At 43.5% G+C, this 21,121-nt stretch overlaps 1 protein-coding gene across 4 annotated transcripts in view; it reads right to left on the reverse strand.

The window, feature by feature from the left end:
* EFNA2 (ephrin A2) overlaps nucleotides 1-21,121 on the reverse strand; it is a gene marked incomplete at its 3' end in the record, with an annotated part of 291,821 nt that overhangs the window by 220,427 nt on the left and 50,273 nt on the right. Inside the window, exon 4 of one of the 4 annotated variants that reach the window (XR_014492765.1) lies at nucleotides 6,144-6,572. The exons of the other annotated variants lie outside the window; for them this stretch is intronic. Of the gene's footprint in view, nucleotides 1-6,143; nucleotides 6,573-21,121 lie in introns of those variants that run through there. 4 annotated transcript variants of the gene reach the window in all.

A 21,121-nucleotide genomic window follows, 5' to 3' on the forward strand; every position in this document is an offset into this window, starting at 1 on the left:
ATTCAATTTCAGTTCCAAATCTACTACAAGTCCTCAGCTTACAAGCAGTCGAGTAGCAACCGTTCAACATTACAACAGACACCCTCCCCCCCAAAAAAAAGCTACTTACAATCCTATTTCAAAGATCTGATGTTGGCCCCCTTCCCCACAGTCATGAGACTGCCTTTTGGGTGGGCGCTCACAACTGGCCCACATTTACGGCTTTGCAGCATCCCATGTCACACGACATCCCATGTCGTGTGACCACGGTTTACAACGGTTCTGCTGGAAACCGGTGCTTACTTCAAGTTTCCAGCAAAAAACACCCTATAGTAAATAAACTATGAGTCGTTTAATGACTGTGGCGTTCATTTATGAGCACTGTGTTCACAAAATGAGCAATGCAAAATTGAATCTGGTCACACCGCGACTCATTGTATGACTATCGTTGCTTACGACCATCATAGTTTAAGAGCACAAGTGCAGGGCTCAATCACAGTCGTAACTCAAGGACCACCTCTAATTCAGTCAAAAATATCACGGAGGTCATTTTTAGAGGGTTCTTAACAAGTCAGTTTTGTCTAAATCTAGAAAGTATAATTAACAGCTTTGGGAGAAATCAGAATATTACTCTATGCTCTAAAGTGGGTTTCATGAGCGCAATGTCTCCTCACGTGACTTGGAAGAAATGGAAAAATAGAACAAACAGAAAAATATCCTGTATTTCTGCCAGCTTGGAAGGAGCAAAGCAGCTGTTCAGACAAAAGGCTTGTGCAGACCCGGGTTTAGGAAGCTGAGACATGGTTGTCTGAACACAGCCGTAAATCAAGGACTTGGTTTTGTTTGGTTTGGTGTTTTTTTTAAAAAAAAAATCTGCTACCAATATCAACCAAATGTCTACTCAGAAGAAGGGAAAAGGCTCTTTCATACCCTACCATTCAGATCCAAATAAAGTATGGGCAAAAAAGTCAAAATGGCAGTCGTCATAATGTGATCAAAGTGATCAACCCACACAGAGATTCAATTGCATCCTTTGGGTCCCCCTCTTGACGTTTTGGACGACACTCTACAGAGGCCCAACCCACCGCGGGTCATTTTGTACAACATGTGAAACAGGCAAAAATGGTGGGCTTCTTAAAAAAAAAAAAATCAGATGGGAGCGAATATGGAGGCCAGGGCCAGCCAAAGAGAGGGGAAAAAGTCCCATATAGATTGTATTTCCTCAAACACCAGCTCATTTCTTAAGTAGCCCTCCCCCCCCCCGCCCAATATTTGCAAAATTAGCTTCCTTCTCAACCCAGAGGGAGAAATCCGTGGGGAAATTTTTCACTTCTTGGGTTTGAGAAAGAATGAATTAACATCCCAAAGCAGCTTCCGTACAACAGTGTTCATTTAACAGCCAAGTCTAGGGACAGCAGCGGGAGTCTATTTATTACTTAATTTAACAGAACGCAATACAGATTGGAAGCCAAGGAGAACAGGACACTTTACACGCACACACACACACACACACACACACACAGAGAGAGAGAGAGAGAGAGAGAGAGAGAGAGAGAGAGCGCTGTGTGTTAAGGATGGTGTCACCTAGAGATTTTCCCTCAGAGATTCCCAATTTCGTCTCTGCCATAATTCCATTTTCTATTAAAAGCGACAGGGCCTCTGCGTTCCTCGCCTCCTTTGACTGGGTTCGCACAATACGCTCCACCAGGTCAGTCAGAGACCGAGCAGCGGCATTCACACAATAGGTTAAGCTTGGTGAGCTTTAACCTTAGCTGGATTGGGGGGGAGGGGGGGAAAGGGGGTTGAGGGGGAGGAAGGAGATTGCATCAACCCTGCCTCTCCCTTTTAATTTATCACCATCACTTCTTTAATGACCAAAGTCATGGCACTGAAAAAAGTGACCCGCGACTGGTCCTCGCACTTACGACCGTTGCAGCATCCTCACAATCGTGTGATCAAAATTCAGGCACTGGGCAACCAGAATGTACTTATGATGGCTGCAGCGTCCAGAGGATCAGATGATCACCATTTGCAAGCTTTCAACAAGCAAAGTCTAGATTTCCTTAACGACTGCGTGATTGGCTTAAAATCTGCAGTGATTCACTTAACAACTGTACAAAAAGGGTCATAAAATTGGGCATGACTCATTTAACAACTGCCATGCTTAGCAAGGGAGATTCTGGTCCCAACTGTAGTCATAAATCGAGGACTACCTACCAATTCAGAATGTGGTTTAATGCAGGAACCAATGGGTTGTCAGAACCCTGTCTTTTAGTGACACCTGATCCAAACAAAACCAGCTAATAGCTAATTTCTAATTTCTCCAAACTGTCACCCAGGTTGAGGGGCTACAATTCTCTTTACTTCCCACCAAGAAAGCCATGTTGGAGAAGCCCTGGAGAAAGCCGATCCCTCTACAAATACCCAGAGCTGAATCTCGACCAGGTTAGTTTAAATTAAGTCTGACTTTATCTCTGGCTTAGCAAGACCCTCTATTTAGAGCCAAAATGCGGCGGGATCATTGAGAAAGCTCTCCTAATCCAGTCCCTGGGAGTGAAAGTGAATCTGAAAAAGCCACTCTGCTTTAATAAAAGATCATTAGCTCACTGCAATGCAGTCTTCGGCATTCCGTTTTTTCAAAGCAGGCAAAGCCTCTCTCTCCAAGTGCTGTTCCCCCTTCTAAATGCAAGTGGGAATTTGAGGGCATCCCGTTCCCCAATTCCAGCCAAAATGAGAGAAACGAGCGGGAATCCGTGATAATAAAAAAAGACAAAAACAATAGCATTGGGTTGATTTCGGGAAGTAAAGGAGGTGAATCCCGACTCACGTTCGGATGGGAAACTCACCAAGTATGCATGTACGTTTTGAGATAATCTGGAGTGAATTAGTTTTGCATGCTCTTGCAATTATATTATTGTACCACCAAGTTTGCTACGCTGGATGGTTCGCAGGCCCAATAAAATAACACACAGACACACTGGGAGGATATTTTTTCCATATTTATTTCTCACTTCCCTTCCCAAAGGAGACAGCCATCCGCTGCTGGAAGGTGTTTGCTTCAGACAGAAATATGGGATCAAACGTTATTTTACATTAGAATATAACATATCCAGGCTGGCATTTAAGAAGGCACAGAAGTTCAGAAATGGGATCTAAGCTTTGTGGGAATGGGGCCAGGAGGAGAAGTGTGCTGGAAGACGACGCCTCTCGGAGGAAGTTCAGAAAGTCCTTGACTTGCAACCACAATTTGGGCCAGAATTCCTGCTGCTAAGAAATGTAATTGTTAAGTGAGCCGTGCCCGATTTTACAATCTTTTTGCCATGGTTGTTAAGTGAAACATTGCAGTGAATCGTGTTGGTCGTTAAGCAATTTGGCTCCCCCCACCATTGATTTGGTTTGTCGGAAGCTGGTTGCGATTACAGGATCCTGGGACCCTACAACCATCGTAAATGCATGCCAGTTGCCAAGCCCCAGAATTTTGTTCATGTGACGGTGGGGGTGTTTCAACAGTCGTAAGTGTGAGAACTAGGCATAAGTCATTTGTTTCCATGCTCTTGTAACTTCGAACAGTTGCTAAAAGAATTGTTGTCATTTGAGGAGTGAATGCATTTCTGACCGAACAGGCCCTATTCTCTTTTCATAATGACACAGTAAAGTACCGGTAGGTTTGAGAATCCATTTGTCTGAAATGGTATAGGGTTTCCTGCCTGAGCAGGGGGTTGGACTAGATGAACTACAAGGTCCCTTCCAACATCATCATCATCACCACCACCATCATCATCACCATCCAGTCCATGGGTTCAGCGGCACCTGCAGCAATCTACACAATGCACACACCTATACACACACCACCCAAAATTCATCATCAACCATTTTACACCCCAATCTGATCAAGACCACAAGGACTAAGGAGAAGCTTACTGACCATGAGAACAATTAACCACCTGCCTCCGGAAGCTGTAAATGCTCCAACACTGGAAGTTTTTAAGAAGAGACTGGACCACCATTTGTCTGAAATGGCATAGGGTTTCCTGCCTGAGCAGGGGGTTGAACTAGATGACCTCCAAGGTCCCTTCCAACTTGATGATGATGACTTTATAATGCCTTGGTAATGCCACACTTGGAATACTGCATCCAGTTTTGATCACCACAATGTAAAAAAGATGTTGAGACTCTAGAAAGAGCCCAAAGAAGAGCAACAAAGATGATTGGGGGACTGGAGGCTAAAATATATAAGGAGCGGTTGCTGGAATTGGGTATGTCTTTTAATGAAGAGAAGGACGAGGGGGGGACAGGCAGTGTTCTAGTATCTCAGGGGTTGCCCCAAAGAAGAGGGAGTCAAGCTATTCTGCAAAGCACCCGAAGGCAGGACAAGAAGCAAGCCACTTGTCTGAAATGGTATAGGGTTTCCTGCCTGAGCAGGGGGTTGGACTAGATGACCTTCAAGGTCCCTTCCAACTACTTCTTCTTCTTTTTCTTCTTCTTCTTCTTCTTCTTCTTCTTATTATTATTATTATTATTATTATTATTATCATCATCATCATCAAGGAGAGAAGCATTATTATTATTATTATTATTATTATTATTATTATCATCATCAAGGAGAGAAGCATTATTATTATTATTATTATTATTATTATTATTATTATTATTATTATTATTATCATCATCATCATCATCATCATCAAGGAGAGAAGCAACCTTCTAATAGTGAGGACAATTAATCAGTGTGACTTGTCTCCCGAAGTTGTAAGTGCTCCAACACTGGAGGTTTTTAAGAAAAGACTAGATGGCCATTTGCCTGAAAATGGTATAGGGTTTCCTGCCTGTGCAGGGGGGTTGGACTAGAAGATCTCCAAGGTCCCTTCCAACTCTGTAACTCAGTCTCTTCCCATCCATCCTGACCTGTGATGCCGATACCTAAGCTGCCGCTTTTGCACAATGGCATTTTCACACACAGGTCATCATTTATCCCTAGGCGGAGGACGAGTGGGTTCAACTGAAGTTTCTCAAGGAAAAAATGGGACTTTTTTTTTTTATCCCTCGCCTACGTTGCATTCTCTTTGGACAAAAGAGCCGTGCCACCGTTCGGTGCCGGAGCGAAAGTTAGGAGGCCCGAGAGAGCCACGGTCGCTTAGGGCTTTTGAAAGAGAGAGCAGATGTGAGCTTTAATAAAATTTATAACAGCTCAAGAAGGCTCACTTGAGTCTTTTTCCCTCACCCCGACAAGCTCACCCCGGCTCCCTACAGTCTGTGCCCTGTTTAGACAACTGCCGATTCGGCAGAGAGCAATTTTTGCCTTCCAGGTTGACAGGGGGAGAAATTCTCTCCCAAGCCTCTTGCAAATCTCGGCCACCCTGTCATTTCCCCAATTTACGATTCACAAATTTGACCCAGAAAAAGGCGGCGATAATACACCCCCCCCTCATTGTCTGCCAGTCCTTGGGCTGAGAATTGCATTTTTTTTAAAAAAAATAAGGCACTGTACCGTACCCAGTAATTTCTGCACTTTACAAATGAAAAAGAACAACAAGGAGGCCACGTTGAATAAAATCCATTCCAGGTATGCATCCTTTCCGAAGGACACGGCTTCCGCTGAATTTAATGAGGCACTTCTGGGCGGGTGGAATCGTAGAAACGTGCAGTTAAGAGGGGACCCCCGAGGATCATCTAGTCCAACCCCTTGCAAAGGGCAGGAAATCCTTGAGACGTGGCTATTCAAGTTTTTTTTGTGTGTGTGTGTTTTTTTTTAAAGACAGAGGGGTCCAAAGCCTCTGTAGGTAGGTAGATTACGCCGCTGCTGTACCAGTGTTATAAATTATGATAGGATGGTAGCAGATGGCCTGGCGTTCACTCTCTACCACTGCCGTTTAGAAAGGATTAAGTCAGGGATGCCCAACATTGGCAACTTTAAGACACGTGGACCAACTTCAGGAATTCCAGCACGGCTGGGGAATTCTGGGAGTCAAAAGTCCACAATGTCACGGCCTCCTCAGAGGCCGGTTCGGAGGAGGAGGAGGAGGAAGAATTGGAGCTGGGACCATCGGGCAGGGAAAGCATACCAGGGGCTGAGGACGATGCTGTGCCAGGCCCCCCCCAAGGCATTGTGGGGAGTTAGCCTTTGCCAGGAGCAATTGTTTGCCTTGGCTTACACTCCCCTGGCTTTCACTGGTGCCTGTTGCTGTTTGCCTTGCCTCGCTTGGAAGATGGCTCTTCGCATTTTGTTTTGGACCTCGCCCTTCCCTGGTAGCCTAGGTTTGGTCTTGGCTTCACTGGGGCTTTGGGACAGCTTCTTTTCTGGGACCTTTTCCTTGTCCTGAGGACTGGCCTTGTCCTCTGCCTGGGCCCTGCCTGGTGGATGGGACGTGGAACCCTGGACTTTGCCCTGTGCGGGTGCTCCTACTCGGTGGGCTTTCTCTGTACTGCCAGAGCTGCATTTGGGAGTCTGAGGGTGGCTGCCTTTTGGGTAGCGTGAGGGTAGAGCCTTACCGGTAGTTGGAGGGCCGTTGGCTGGAACTCTTGTCGAAGAGAAATGAAGAACTCTTCAACGCAGGGGTCCCCAACCCTCAGTCCGTGGCATGCCCGCAACCGGTCTGCACAAACAAGCAAAGCCACGAGATGCAGACAGCACACAAAACCACACTCCTCCGGTCTGCGGAAAAACCTCTCTCCACAGAACCGGTCCCTGGTGCCCAAAAGGTTGGGGACCTCTGCTTTAAAGGCCTGTCTTGCCTTGACCAGCTGGGTCATAACACACAAGTCTTAAAGTCGCCAACATTGGACACCACTGGAAGAATGGAATGGAATGGAATGGAATGGAATGGAATGGAATGGAATATAGAATAGAATAAAATAGTATAGAAGAGAAGAGAATATAGAATAGAATAAAATAGTATAGAATAGAATATAGAATAGAATAGAATAGAATAGAATAGAATAGAATAGAATAGAATAGAATAGAATAGAATAGAATAGAATAGAATAGAAAATAGAATAGAATAGAATAGAATAGAATAGAATAGAATAGAATAGAATAGAATAGAAAATAGAATAGAATAGAATAGAAAATAGAATAGAATAGAATAAAATAGAAAATAGAATAGAATAGAACAGAACAGAACAGAACAGAACAGTTGGTAGAAAAGAATCATCTCTGCCTCTTATCCTAAACACAGATATTCAGTGTGGTGCAAAGCTGGATCCTATTAATAAGGATCAGTGGATTTTTGTTTCAAATATATATATACATATTTAATTTGTTTTAAATTTGTAAAATGGAGACAGAGATTTGAAGATCAAAACTCAAGATGCATTATTCTGGAGCAGATAATAAATGGGAACAGACCTGAAGCCAAGCTATTGCTACCGGTACATCAGTACCCAACAAATTACAGAGAGCAGACCTTTATCAAGGAATAGTTGGATTGGACCATATTCAGATTATAATCACTTCAAAGACATACCTGGGGTAAAAGGTATGCTATCAACATCAAAGCATCCCCCTTATGAATTGAAATAAGCCTATCAAACACAATGGTCAACAGAAATGGTTCCATGTGAAATTTAAGACTTGTTTTTTTCCAGAAAAATCTTTTTGGGGTAAATAGTTAAACAGGCTCAACTCGACCCTCGTTGCCAGGGGCAACAACCACTTTTAGTCCTTATTCTTGGAAAGTCATTACTGTAGAGGTAGCCCTCGACTGACAACAGTTCATTTACTGACCGTTCAAAGTTACAACGGCACTGAAAAAAAGTGACCTATGACCATTTTTCACACTTACGACCGTTGCAGCACCCCCATAAACATGTGATGATTAAAATTCAGATGCTTGACAACTGACTCATATTTATGACGGTTTCAGTGTCCCGGAGTCGCGTGATCACCTTTTGAGACCTGCTGACAAGCAAAGTCAATGGGGAAGCCAGATTCACTTAACAGCTGTGTTACTAATTTAACAACTGCAGTGATTCACTTAGCAACGGCGGCAAGGAAGGTCATAAAGTGGGGCAAAATTCACTTAACAAATGTCTCACTTAGCAACAAAAATTTTGGGCTCAATTGTGGTTGTAAGTCAAGGACGACCTGTACTGCCTTTGTGTCATTTGCGGGAGAGCAAACATTTTCCGCAAGACTTTTGAACATCTTCATACTGCTGATGTTTCGGAGTGTTTTACTGGTTATTACTACAGCTAGTCTCCAGTTTAAGAGTGAATTCTATTCCAAAGGCCTGTGCTTAAGTCAAATTTGTATGCAAATTATAATGTTTAAGTAGTATTGTGTAATAAAACTTGAACCATTGTGCATTTAATTTGAATCACTGTGCATTGAACTCAGATTTTGGTACAACAGATTCCCTTTTTAGATAGTAATCCTCCTTAGAATGGGGCAATCTTTTTATGGGGACTTTCGGTATTTCTTTGCCATTCCACTCCAGACAACTTGGGAGATATACATCCAGTTCCTAAATCGCATCCCCCTTTGCTTGTGTTTTATTTTAGCTCAAATATTTCTACCCCACCGTCCCTTCAAATGAGAACATTCAAGCAAGCCAGAAAAATAATGCACTACAGAATACACAACCTTTAATCAAAGTCGAATCCCAAGTGCCGCATAACAGAGTGAGCGCCTGTTACTCGTCCCAGCTTCTGCCAACCTAGCAGTTCGAAAGCACGTAAAAATGCAAGTAGAAAAATAGGGACCACTACGGTGGGAAGGTAACAGCGTTCCGTGCGCCTTTGGCGTCTAGTCATGCCGGCCACATGACCACGGAGACGTCCTCGGACAAGCGCTGGCTCTTCGGCTTTGAAACGGAGATGAGCACCGGCCCCTAGAGTCGGAAACGACTAGCACGCCTGTGCGGGGGAACCTTTACCTTTACCTTAATCAAAGTTTAAAAGGCCAAGGAGATTTGGAGGGGTCAGTTTTGAAGAAAAAAGCAAAAGAAAATTAACTGTAAGTGCTACATTAAATGGAGGAGAGGAGAGGGGGAAGGGAAGGGAAGGGAAGGGAAGGGAAGGGAAGGGAAGGGAAGGGAAGGGGGAGGGAGAGAAGAAAGGGAAAGGGGGAAAGGATTGTTGCAAGTTGATAGAAAGCAACGAGTTCTCTCCAAGAAATCCCACTGAGCAACTGGCACATTTAAGATAAGACTCAGAAAAATAGATTAAATAGCTCCACTTATTGCTATAGCCCAGAAAATTCAAGTTGGAAGGGGTTCTTGAAGCCATAATGATGGGACTCCCCAAAATTAAACCATCCCCCATTCGATGGAAGTTTAGTCTCTCTGGAGCCTATCAGGCAAAAGAAAGGCCAGCTGCTTACTGAAGCATCCAATTTCAATGTCAAACTGCTCTTCCCGTTAGGTGGTTTTTCCCTAACTTTCAACCAGTCGCTCCACGTCCTGCAAAAAGGCTCCAGCTGCTTTTTCTTAAGATCCCTTCAGATCCTTTGTAGAGCACTGTCCTCGATTCCCTCGCTTGATGTATTTGAAGTGATGCATATAAATTTAATGATAATAATAATGACTTGCAAATAGGAATGAATAGAACGACTGGCCAAAGAAAGCAAAGTTAGTACCAATAGTGCTAGAGACATTTTGGGTGAAATCCCAAAACATCTGGCGCCCCACTTGAATCCCATCGGCATTGACAAATTCTCCTTCAGTCAGTTGCAAAAGGAAGCTCTCCTTGGAACAGCTGACAGATACCTTCAACACCACGAAACATCAACATCTGGCTATCCAAAGTCCTTGGGAAGGACCAAATCTAGTCTGAACCTCTGGCTGACTGTGCAAAGGACCATAATAAAAATGTTGTGGGATACAACAATGCCGTTGTCTGCTCCGTGATGACCTGTCCCTAACCTGGTCTTCTAACAGCAGACAGTGTTATTAAACTTGATAAATAAGTGGTTTATATAAGGTAAAGGTAAAGATTCCCCCGCACATGCGTGCTAGTCATTTCCGACTCTAGGGGCCGGTGCTCATCTCCGTTTCAAAGCCGAAGAGCCAGCGCTTGTCCGAGGACGTCTCCGTGGTCATGTGGCCGGCATGACTAGACGCCAAAGGTGCGGAACGTTGTTACCTTCCCACCGTAGTGGTCCCTATTTTTCTACTTGCATTTTTACGTGCTTTCGAACTGCTAGGTTGGCAGAAGCTGGGATGAGTAACAGGCGCTCACTCTGTTATGCGGCACTTGGGATTTGACCCACCAAACTGCCGACCATCTGATTGACAAGCTCAGCGTCCTAACCCACTGAGCCACCACGTCCCTATAAATGGCTATATGTTTATTCTGTCAATAAACACAAATTATAATATACGGGTAGTCCTCAACTTACAACCACAACTGAGCCCGAAATTTCTGTTGTTAAGTGGGTTCTGCGCCATTTTACAACCTTTCTTGCCACAGTTAAGTTAGTACAGGTAGTCCTCGACTTACGACCCCAATTGAGCCCAAAATTCCTGTTGCTAAGCGAGGCAGTTGCTAAGTGAGTTTTGCCCCATTTTACGACCTTCCTTGCCACAGTTGTTAAGCGAAACACTGAAGCTGATAAGTTAGTAACCTGGTTGTTAAGTGAATCTGGCTTCCCCCATTGGCTTTGCTTGTCAGAAGGTCGCAAAAGGGGATCACGTGACCCCTGGGACACTGCAAAGGTCATAGGTATGAACCAGCATCTGAATTTTGATCACGTGATCATGGGGATGCTGCAAAGGTCATAACTGTGAAAAATGGTCATAAGTCACTTTTTTCACTGCTGTTGTAACTCTGTTCTAAGTCTTCAGCTTACCTGTACTTATACATTACTGCAGGGGGTCTTCAAACGTGGCCCTTTTATGACTTGTGGACTTCAACTCCCAGAATTCCTCTGCCAGGAATTCTGGGAGTTGAAGTCCACAAGTCATAAAAGGGCCACGTTTGAAGACCCGTGTATTACTGCTTGTGAGCTACTCAGCATCAAGATGAGTAATGCTCCTTCCACCAGCTCACAGTCAATGCAATTCCATTACAATGATCTTTTCCCAAAACTACTGGCTCACAAATCCACCCCATCTTTCTCCATCTTCAAAACAACCTGGCTGAAACCGTGTATTTAGATGCACCATTTCTGTACCAGAATGCTGCAGAAAGTGTGCACAATTAAACCCCATTTCATCTCGAAAAGCTAACTGGCTCCACCGATTAGTTGAGATGCATTTTCAGCACAGGAGTATCTTTGCAGATCACTGAGACAGGAGGCGTCGTGCCAAATAGCACTTTAAACCAAGAGGGTCAACTCACGGTGGAATCAGCCGAGATAAATTTTTGTAGCCTACACTAAGATTACATTAAACTCAGAAGAAAGCAGCCCGGCGCATCTCAACTCTTTGTGCATGTGTACCAATGTGCTTACTTCTCCAAAAAGCAGGCTGTTTCTTGTCTCGCATCACCCCATAACTGTAATTTCCAAAGAATCAATACAGCTGAATGCATTTGCCATCCCAGCGTAACCAGATGCAGCGTGAGATTAAAACTTCCATTACACATTCGTAGGTTTTTCAGGAAGAAAAGTGGTTTTTAAAAAATTGGCTAAGTTGCTAAGCTATTCCATAGCCATAACGCAGGCAGCGCCAGGGGGAGGGATCCAGCAGAAAAGATGCTGAAGAATTGAGAAGACATGAGGGAGATAGATGGAGCATTGGAGGCTACATTCTACTGGTTGTCCTCAGCTTACAACTGTTCATTTAGTAGTAATAGTAGTAGTAGTAGTAGTAGTAGTAGTAGTAGCAGCAGTAGCAGTAGTAATGATGACAATGATGACGACGACGATGATGATGATGATGATGGAAGGGACCTTGAAGGTCACCTAGTCCAAACCATTGCTCAGGCAAGAAACCCTACACCATTTCAGACAAATGGCTGTCCACTCTCTTCTTAAAAACTTCCAATGTTGGAGCATTCACCACCTCTGGAGGCAGGTTGTTCCACTGGTTAGTTGTTCTCACTGTCAGGAAGTTTCTCCTTAGTTCTAGGTTGCTTCTCTCCTTGATTAGTTTCCATCCGTTGCTTCTTGTCCTGCCCTCAGGTGCTTTGGAGAATAGCTTGACTCCCTCTCAGGGGCTGGCCACAAAGAAGAGGGAGTCAAGCTATTCTCCAAAGCACTTGAAAACAGGACAAGAAGCAACGGATGGAAACTAGTCAAGGAGAGAAGCAACCTAGAACTAAGGAGAAATTTCCTGACAGAACAATTAACCAGTGGAACAACCTGCCTCCAGAAGTGGTGAATGCTCCAACACTGGAAGTTTTAAAGAAGAGATAGGACTACCATTTATCTGAAATGGTATAGGGCAGTAATGGCGAATCTTTTAGAGACCAAGTGCCCAAAAATGATGGAGTCATGGGGCCCCCATCACTGGAATCTTCCAAGCCATGATTGGACCACCATTTGTTTAGGATTCCTGCCCTAGGCAAGCAGCTGGAATAGAAGACCTCAAGCTTCTTTCCAACTCTATGCTTCTTATGATTCAGGAAATTAAATTAGTATCCGTAGACATGCTGGACTACAACTCCCATAATTCCTAGCCTAGTTAGCAGGGAATTTAGGCTAACCCATCCCAAGGGTACCAAGTGGAAAAAGGTGGAGTTACAAAATAGGATTTCAAAAAACTGAGTCATGACTTTAAGTTAGGCAGTTTTTGGGTCAGAGCCTTCAACTGTTTCCCAGGACAGCAATATCAGATAAGAAATAGTCACTGAGCAATTAAGATTACAATGCTAGCCTTACACCAAGAGGTGGAATGAGTGTGCCAGAACATCTAACCAGATTGTGGAGACGGGAAATCTCCATTAGGGGAGAAAGGCTGAAAATTCTGTTCCAATTTGGTGAAAAAACTCAACCCACAGACACCCCCAGAATGTGTAGAGTTCCTTGGCAGCTTCTCCAAATCATTTTTTACCTCTTTTCTGCCGAAAAGTACAAATAATTCTTCTTGGACCTAAGGACAGGTAGTTCTCAACTTACAACCGTTCATTTAGTAACCGTTTGAAGTTACGACGGCACTGAAAAAAGTAACTCACGACCAATTTTCAGACTTACGACCCCTTGCAACACCCCCATGGTCACGTAATTAAAGTTTGGATCCTTGGCAACTGAATCTTATTTCTGACCATTGCAGTGTCCCTGGGTCATCTGATCCCCTTTGGCGACCTCCTGACGGGGAAAAAAACAAAGGGGAAGCCAGATTCACTTAATAACTGCGTTATTAATTTTAACATCTGCAGTGATTTCCCCCTTAAGAACGGTGGCAAGAAAGGTCGCAAAATGGGGCAAAACTCACTTAAGAAACGTCTCACCTAGCAACGGAAGCTTTGGGTTCAACTGTGGCCGTACGTCGAGGACCACCTGTAGCTCTCTGAGGAGGAAATGAAAAGACACTTTTCACGTGATGACCTCTTGGATGATTAAAAACCTGACATTTAAGCCTTTGTGCACTATTTTTTTTTAAAAAAAATAATAATTCTCCATTTGAAAAGAAAGTGCTTCTGTTATTCCTTAAAATGTCACTCTCTCTAACTTCTCTCCTGTGGCTGAACATTTGCACTGCTGAGGCGGGTCTACGTCCAACCCATTCCTTGAAAATATACACAAGTGGATTTAACGTCTGCCATTATACAGAGGCAATGAATAAAGCAGTCTCTCAGCTGACAGAATTAAGGGAGGGCTGGGATTTAGGAGGCCGCTGACCCTTTTACTATTGAAGTACTGGGCAGGGGTGTCGCGTAGGCCGCTGAAGGTATATTTAAGTGCCAAATGATCAAATCAAACACCCGCCCCGTGATGTGTTCTCAGTCCGTTTCAAAATACCGCTATTTCTTCTTGTACCAGCCACACTTCGAGATTCACCCTCTGCTTTTTTTTTTTAACTCCAGACTATCTTTAGGAATTTTAATTCCAACATTTCAGTCTTCTGTGTCAACCCACTGAAGTGCACACGTGCCCTCCGATCATTTTTATTGTTGTGTTTCCCTGTGATTGCTCACCACAGATTCCTTTTGAACGCTCTGCTTCTCTTTTTACAGACAGGCGCGCAATCTCCCTTTCCCCAAAATCAGGATAGATAAATCTATCCCAAACTTCTCACCAATACAAGAGAATCCATTTTAATACGGAAATTTTGTCAGGGGAAAAAAAAAACGCAGTGACAAATTTGATCTAATGTAACATGATAAACAACGAGAAACTAACCAGCCAAACGGAAGTGGCTAATCCAGTCTTTTGTGTAAATCTGTGCATATACCCCACCATCCAATAATTTTTATTTATTTGTTCGTTTATTTGTTTGCTTGTTTATCTATCAAATCTGTATAGTCGCCCATCTCACCAAAGGCAACTCTGGGCAGTGCACAATTCATACTGTTGTGTTTCACTGTGATTGCTCAACACACATTCCTCTCCCTCTCCCTCCCTCCCCCACCCTCTCTCTCTCTCTCTCACATACACACACACACACACACACACAGAGTTTCCTTTTCCAAATGATGGTAGATAAATTTACCCTAAACCTTTCACCGGTACAAGAGTATCCCTTTTAACAAATACCTTTTTTGGCTATGGACCCCCAAGATCTAACTCAAGATTTAAATCATAACACTTCTTCAAGTCTTTGCGGACCCCCTCTGATGACATCGCAGCCCTCCAGGGATCCACAGACGACAGGCTGAGAACCACTGCAATAAATTGAACGAGAAAACCATCTAACAAGGAAGCTGATTATCAATTTTGGCAAATGTTCTTCCAAGAACGATTCTGATGACCCGACGACGCCAAAAGACGCCACTGCCGCCTTCTTCTTATTGGCAAACCTAGACCTTGGCTCTTTCAGATCAACTGGCCCGTTACAGAAAGAGCAAATCCAAAAGAACATAAAATTAACCTGGAGGTTGACAAGCTGACCGCGGCGATTATTCCCTTCTCCATTATTCAACGCAAGGATTCTCAAGTTATAGACTGGGACGAAAACTACTTAGAAACTTGGTGACAGCGATCAAAAGTGGACAATTGCAATGAAATATGGTCATCCTTCCCTGACAGTCTTAGGCAGGGGTCCCCCACCCCCGGTCCATGGACCAGTACCGGGCCGTGGCATGCCAGCAACCGGTCCGTACAAACAAGCAAAGCCCTATCCAGAAGATGCAGGCAGCACACAAAACCACGCACCCTCCAGTTCGCGGAAAAACCTCTCTCCACGGAACCGGTCCCTGGTGCCCAAATGTTGGGAACCTCTGATCTTAGGTATGATTCTGCATGCAGATAACATGTTTGAGATGTTTTTTTTCCACTGAAGACCTAGTCAGGACGAGTGCCAAGTCTTTGTGTGGTCTCCTTTTCTTTTTACGTATTTCCTTCGTCTTATTTATTCAACACGTCCTGCGCTGCCCAGGTCCAAATACCTTGATTCAAAGAAATCAGTGCATTTAAAACAAAAAAAAAACAAAACAAAAAAAACGCTCAAGCCTAACTTCAATGAATTCATTCATTTCATTCAGGAGAAATCGCACACGTTCATTTATAGTGGGGTTGTTTTTTTTTTTTTGTTTTTTTGGCAAGCCGTGCAAAAGTTGCAGGACAGAAAGAAGGACAGCAAATAAATTTAATAAATAAATTAAAATCATAGGGGTGGGTGGGTGGGTGGGTTTGTTACACAAATACAGGCAAACTTTTGAGTACCTGGCTCTAGCCACGCATGCCTGGGCAAAAACTAACATTCGTAACTTGTTCTGCAATTAGCAGGCTGGTTTGTAAGAAACTCTGGCTATTTCTTCACGCCAACTTGGAGGAAAACGACCCCACTCGTTAAGAAGGATGGAAACAAGGTCTCTATCAAGAGAGATTTTTTTTCCATCTTCTTGTTTTCCCCTACCTCTCCTCTTCCTCGCATTCCTATTTGATATGCATATGAAGAGACCTCTTTTGTGAGTCTGAGACCCTGGCGTTTCTCGACGGCACTGCGGTGGCAGATCCCTCGGGGAAACGGCAAAAGAAGATCAAACACAGCCAACCCTGGGAAAAACCCAGAAGGTCCCCATCATATTCAGAATTTGAATCTCCTCTGATTGTGGCAATGAAAGGGGGCTGGCTTCGAGTGCTCTTTCAACTCAGGTTCAACATCAGAAATATTTAGACGGGGATGATGAAACTGAGACAATTCTTTTTTTTAAAAAAGGGGGGTACAGGATCAGGTTCAGGGCTGGCGAAACATTTTTTTTAAATATAGAATAAGACTTTATTTCTTTCTTTTCCGTGGAATTTATTTCCTTCCTCCTTCCCTCCATTTTCCTTCCCTTCCTCCCATTCACCTCTCCACCCGTTTCCTTCCTTTCCTTCCCTCCCATTCACCTCTCTACCCTTTTCCTTCCTTCCTTCCTTCCTTCCTTCCTTCCTTCCTTCCTTCCTTCCTTCCTTCTTCTTCCTGACTTCCCACCCTCCCTCCTTCTCAAACCAACACAAAATCAAAATTGCATCCAAAGAGCCCTAAATTCTAAAAAACAGAATGAAGATTAGGTTTCCAAAGCGAAAGCGTTTGAATTTTGTTTTATTATTATCTGATCATCTCTTTCCCTGGACTTATACAGTGGAGACAGCCAAGAAATGGGGCAGACAGATTCGACATGGAAGTCATGTTAAAATCTCCTACATGAGTTCAAGACATACTGTAGTGTAACTGCCAACTGAAAGGAAAGGTGAACCAAATATGTCATTTTAAAGGCAGATTTTACAAGGCTTGATGTTAAGAGAGATTGAGAAAACATTTGTGAATCTGCTCTCTTGGCTTTTGCTGCCAAATTCTCATCATATGTATTTCCATGCTGAACCCAATAAAAAATTAATCCCGAAAATAGAGAGTGGACAGGCAGCTAAACCAAATGTACTATGTTCCAGTGGAATGCACATTTTAAAGAGAGATTTAAACTTTTTTTTTAAACCTACTTAGTTCTTTTGTTCCAATCCAATGCATTTCCAACCCAGATCAGACACAAGAAGAAAAACTGGAGCCTTATACCCATAATAATTTGAAGAGGCAAACAGATATCCAGCTGACTTGACAATTAGATCGTGAAAGCCCCATTTGGAGTAATCAAGAATGCCCTTTCTGATAACAGTGGGACTGCCATAGCGGCACTTTTCCAGTTATTTTATTTGCCTATTATTCGGAATTAATATATATATATGATCCCTTTTCTCCCCTGTACGCATCCACATATTAAGGAATATGTATACCAGCCATTGTCCAAGAGACTCAAGGAAACAGGTCAGCAAAAACACATAATAAATTTGGCTCACCAGACACTAAAAATATACCCAGCCAAATGAGGCAGAGAGTAAAAACATACTGCAAGATAAGACATCTCTCAAATTTAAGTACTGAGCAAATAAAAATGTCTTAATCACTGTCTGTGGAGTACAGCCTTAGTGGTAAGCATATGAACTTTAGGACCGATGCACAGTGCGTAACTGGGATGTTCACACTGAAAAATAACGCTTACAAGAACGCCAGAGTAAAAGAGGAAGCCAAAAAATGGAAAGAACACTTTATTTTTAGCAATGTTAACATTCAAAGTAGAATATTTCCTTGATTAAATTAAATTTTAGTTTATGTAACGGATAAGGTTGCTTGGTCGCAAAATTAAGATTATCCAACGCACAGCCTCAGTACTTTTGAAAAAGGACACGGCTGAATCTCTGTCGCTCACTTCAGCACAACGCGCACACACTTGTGATGTAACTTACCAAGAGCACAACCGTAATTCCTCGCCTGTTTAATTTTTTTTTTTTAAATAACCAGTTGGCTCAAAATTAAATAAATGGTTGGACGACGCAAACGCTGTTCAAATGATGGGAATGCCGGAAGAACACTGAGAATTACAAGGAGCTGGAAGTATCCTGGAATCACTGCCAGAAGGGAATTTGAGGGCCCTTTTTGTTTTAAACAAAGCAGAAAACGGAAGTGCCGGCTTTAGGATTCAATGGGCAACATCAAAAGAGATGCCCTTAAAAAAAAAAAAAGAAACAGGTTTGCATTTTGACGCTGTGGCAAAGGATTATGGTCCTTTTGATGTACCAAAGAAAGGAGAAACAGACGGTTTTTCAGAGTAGGCAGCTACGATAAATCTAAATAATAATAATAATAATAATAATAATAATAATAATAATAATAATACCACCACCATCAGCACTGACAAAATCACCACGAGCCAATTGCAAAAGGCAGCTTTATTTGGAATAGCTTATATCCTCCAGCGGTACTTATAAACACCATCAAAGATCAACATCTGTCTTGAGAAGGACTTGATAGGTGGATAAAAATGCCAAATCCAATCTGAACATCTGGCTGGCTGTGCAACCAACCATAGTAATAATTTTAAAAACAGTTCGGCTTTCCCCAAAATGGTTTGCGCTTTTCTGAAGCGGCAGTCTTAATGGATGGTGAATTTCACTGTCCTTTTTTTTTCCCAATCGCCCAACCGTCCCGCTGATGCCTCTGAATCAACGCTCTGGAAAAGTCTTCGGACTCTGGCATCCCCCACCCTCCAAAAAGGGAACTCTGGGAATTGTAGTCCCCAAACCTGCCCTGCCCTCTAAATAACTCATACTGAAAGTCTGACCCAAGGGTTGGGGTGTTGTTGTGGTTTTTTTTGGCAGACTCCCAAATGTCAATTTGCGACATTTTTCCAGTTCAGTGGAGTCTTCGGGTGTCAATGTTGGTTTAGTCCTGAAGTTTCAAAGAGGAGATTTGGAAGAAAAGCAAGACAAGGTAGCTGAAGGAGGCTCCCAGAGGTCCTGGCAATAATCCCACGAACACGGAACGAGGCCGATGTCAGACAAAATCTCTCCCTTCATTAAAATGCTATTGGCAAAACCGAGGAGAAGATCAAACCCCTGTCACTTCCTTCTCTTAACATCCAAAGGCGGCTCGGCTTTTGTACAAGGCAGGTTGATCTACAAATCAAGCGTTCGCTTAAGTCAGCCGTGCCTCAGACCTCTTCGGATGGAGAAAGGTCAACCGCCTTTCCCCACAGGTAATCAATATTGCCACTGGAGGAAAAGAATATTCCAGACCTTTGCACCCCAGAGTCAAAGGGGTTCAAAGCACATTTTCACCTTTCTCTCATCTCGCCTCCATGCTTACGGACGAATTCCCAAACTTACAGCCTGGACAAGCCCCGCGGGGACTAAAAACACAAACTGCGATCATACTTGGTTTTTTTTTTTGCAGGGGATGGAAATAGGGCTAGGCCCTGTTTCTTAATATCCGGAAAATTCAGAAAGGCTAAGAGATCTCCCTTCTCGGCTGCGCAGTTTCACGATCATATTTGATATATAAATCAAATCAAAACCAGCAAATAAAAAAAATTCAAGGCTTCTTCCTCCCTGACACCAGCCAGAATATTTGGATTTGAATATTTTCCACCAGCCAAAAAAACCTTGATTCGGACATAGCCGGGAAAATATGAGCCTTATCCGTCACAGAGTGGCAGGGATCACGGATTAAACGATACATAAAACTGATCAGAGGAAATTTTGATCGGCTTGGTCTGTCCAGATAAGGGGTTATTTAAGCAATAACGGAAAGGAGCCGAGAGCTTGAAAGGGTCGGAGAAGGTAAAGCAGAAGTTGGAAGTTTCCATTTTTAATTCTCGTTCCTGCAATTTGACATCCTGTCTTAATTTTCCTGTCTCGACGGCCACTTTTGATTCACGGCCTCTTGGCACGCTAATTTCTTAACTGGTAAAGTTCTGTAATGGTCTGTGGGAAGGACCGCAAGCTGGACAACCGGCGTGTAAAAAGTCTTTTGGCCCACAGAAGGAGAAAAAGGGATGTGGGAAGCATCTCAAAAGAAACTCTTCCTCGTTTTCCCTTGAGTAAAAGGAACAGAAGGGCAAAATACTTTTTTGGCCTTGCAAGATTCTGTTAACGTAACTTTACAACAAAGCCAGAGCTAGTATTTATCTCTGTGCTTCTTCTCGAGATGACCTCTCAGGACTAACAGGTGCTAGCCCAGGGGTAGGCCACCTTGGCTCTTTTATGACTGGTGGACTTCAACACCCAGAATTCCTGAGCCAGCCATGCTGAGGGGAAAGGGAGAAGTTTCCATGCTGAGCCATGCTGGCTCAGGAATTCTGGGAGTTGAAGTCCACAAATCATAAAAGAGCCAAGTTTGCCTACCCCTGGTCTAGGGCCTAGGCCGCTTTATGACTCATGGACCTCAACTCCCAGAATTCCTGAGCCAGCCATGCTGAGGGGAAAGGCTCAGGAATTCTGGGAGTTGAAGTCCACGAGTCATAAAAGAGCCAAGGTTGCCTACCCCTGGGCTAGCCTGAGTCAGACAAAGTCAGTTGCAAACCCCGTCACAGCACTGCCAGCAATCACCTCCCTCCACCTCTGCAGCTCCCCTACGAAATAAAAATAAAAATAAATAAATTGCACATCCCCAACAAATCTTACAAATGACACTACGGCTAACCCTCGGCTTACAACCGTTCATTTGGTGACTGTTTGAAGTTACGACGGCGCTGAAAACGGTGACTTATGTCCATTTTTCAGACCAACGACAATTGCAGCATCCCCATGGTCAGGTGAGCAAAATTCAGACGCTTGGCCACGGATGGTTGCATTGTCCCGGAATTATGTCATCACCTTTCGTGATCTTCTGACAAGCAAGGTCAATGGGACAACCAGATTCACTTAACAACTGGGTTATGAACTTAAGATAGGGGCCTTCAAACTTGGCCCTTTTAGGACTTGTGGACTTCAACTCCCAGAATTCCTCCGCCAGGCACACCTGCCTGGCGGAGGAATTCTGGGAGTTGAAGTCCACAAGTCCTAAAAGGGCCAAGTTTGAAGGCCCCTGACTTAAGAAGTGCAGTGGTTCACTTAACCACTGTGGCAAGAAAGATGGTAAAATGGCGCAGAACTCACTTAACAACTGCCTCACTTAGGAACAGAAATTTTGGGCTCAATTATGGTCGTAAGTCGAGGACTACCCGTATTAGAAGGAAAAGGATAACGAGAAGCACAGCACATCATCCCCAGCCACCAAATTCTTTTGGGAATGATTCAGAATAAAGGATCACCTGGTGTCCTACTTTCCATCTCTGTTCTGCTGCT

The sequence above is a fragment of the Vipera ursinii genome (genome assembly GCF_947247035.1).
Source record: "Vipera ursinii genome assembly, chromosome: 1".
In the NCBI taxonomy this organism is placed as follows: Eukaryota; Metazoa; Chordata; class Lepidosauria; order Squamata; family Viperidae; genus Vipera; species Vipera ursinii.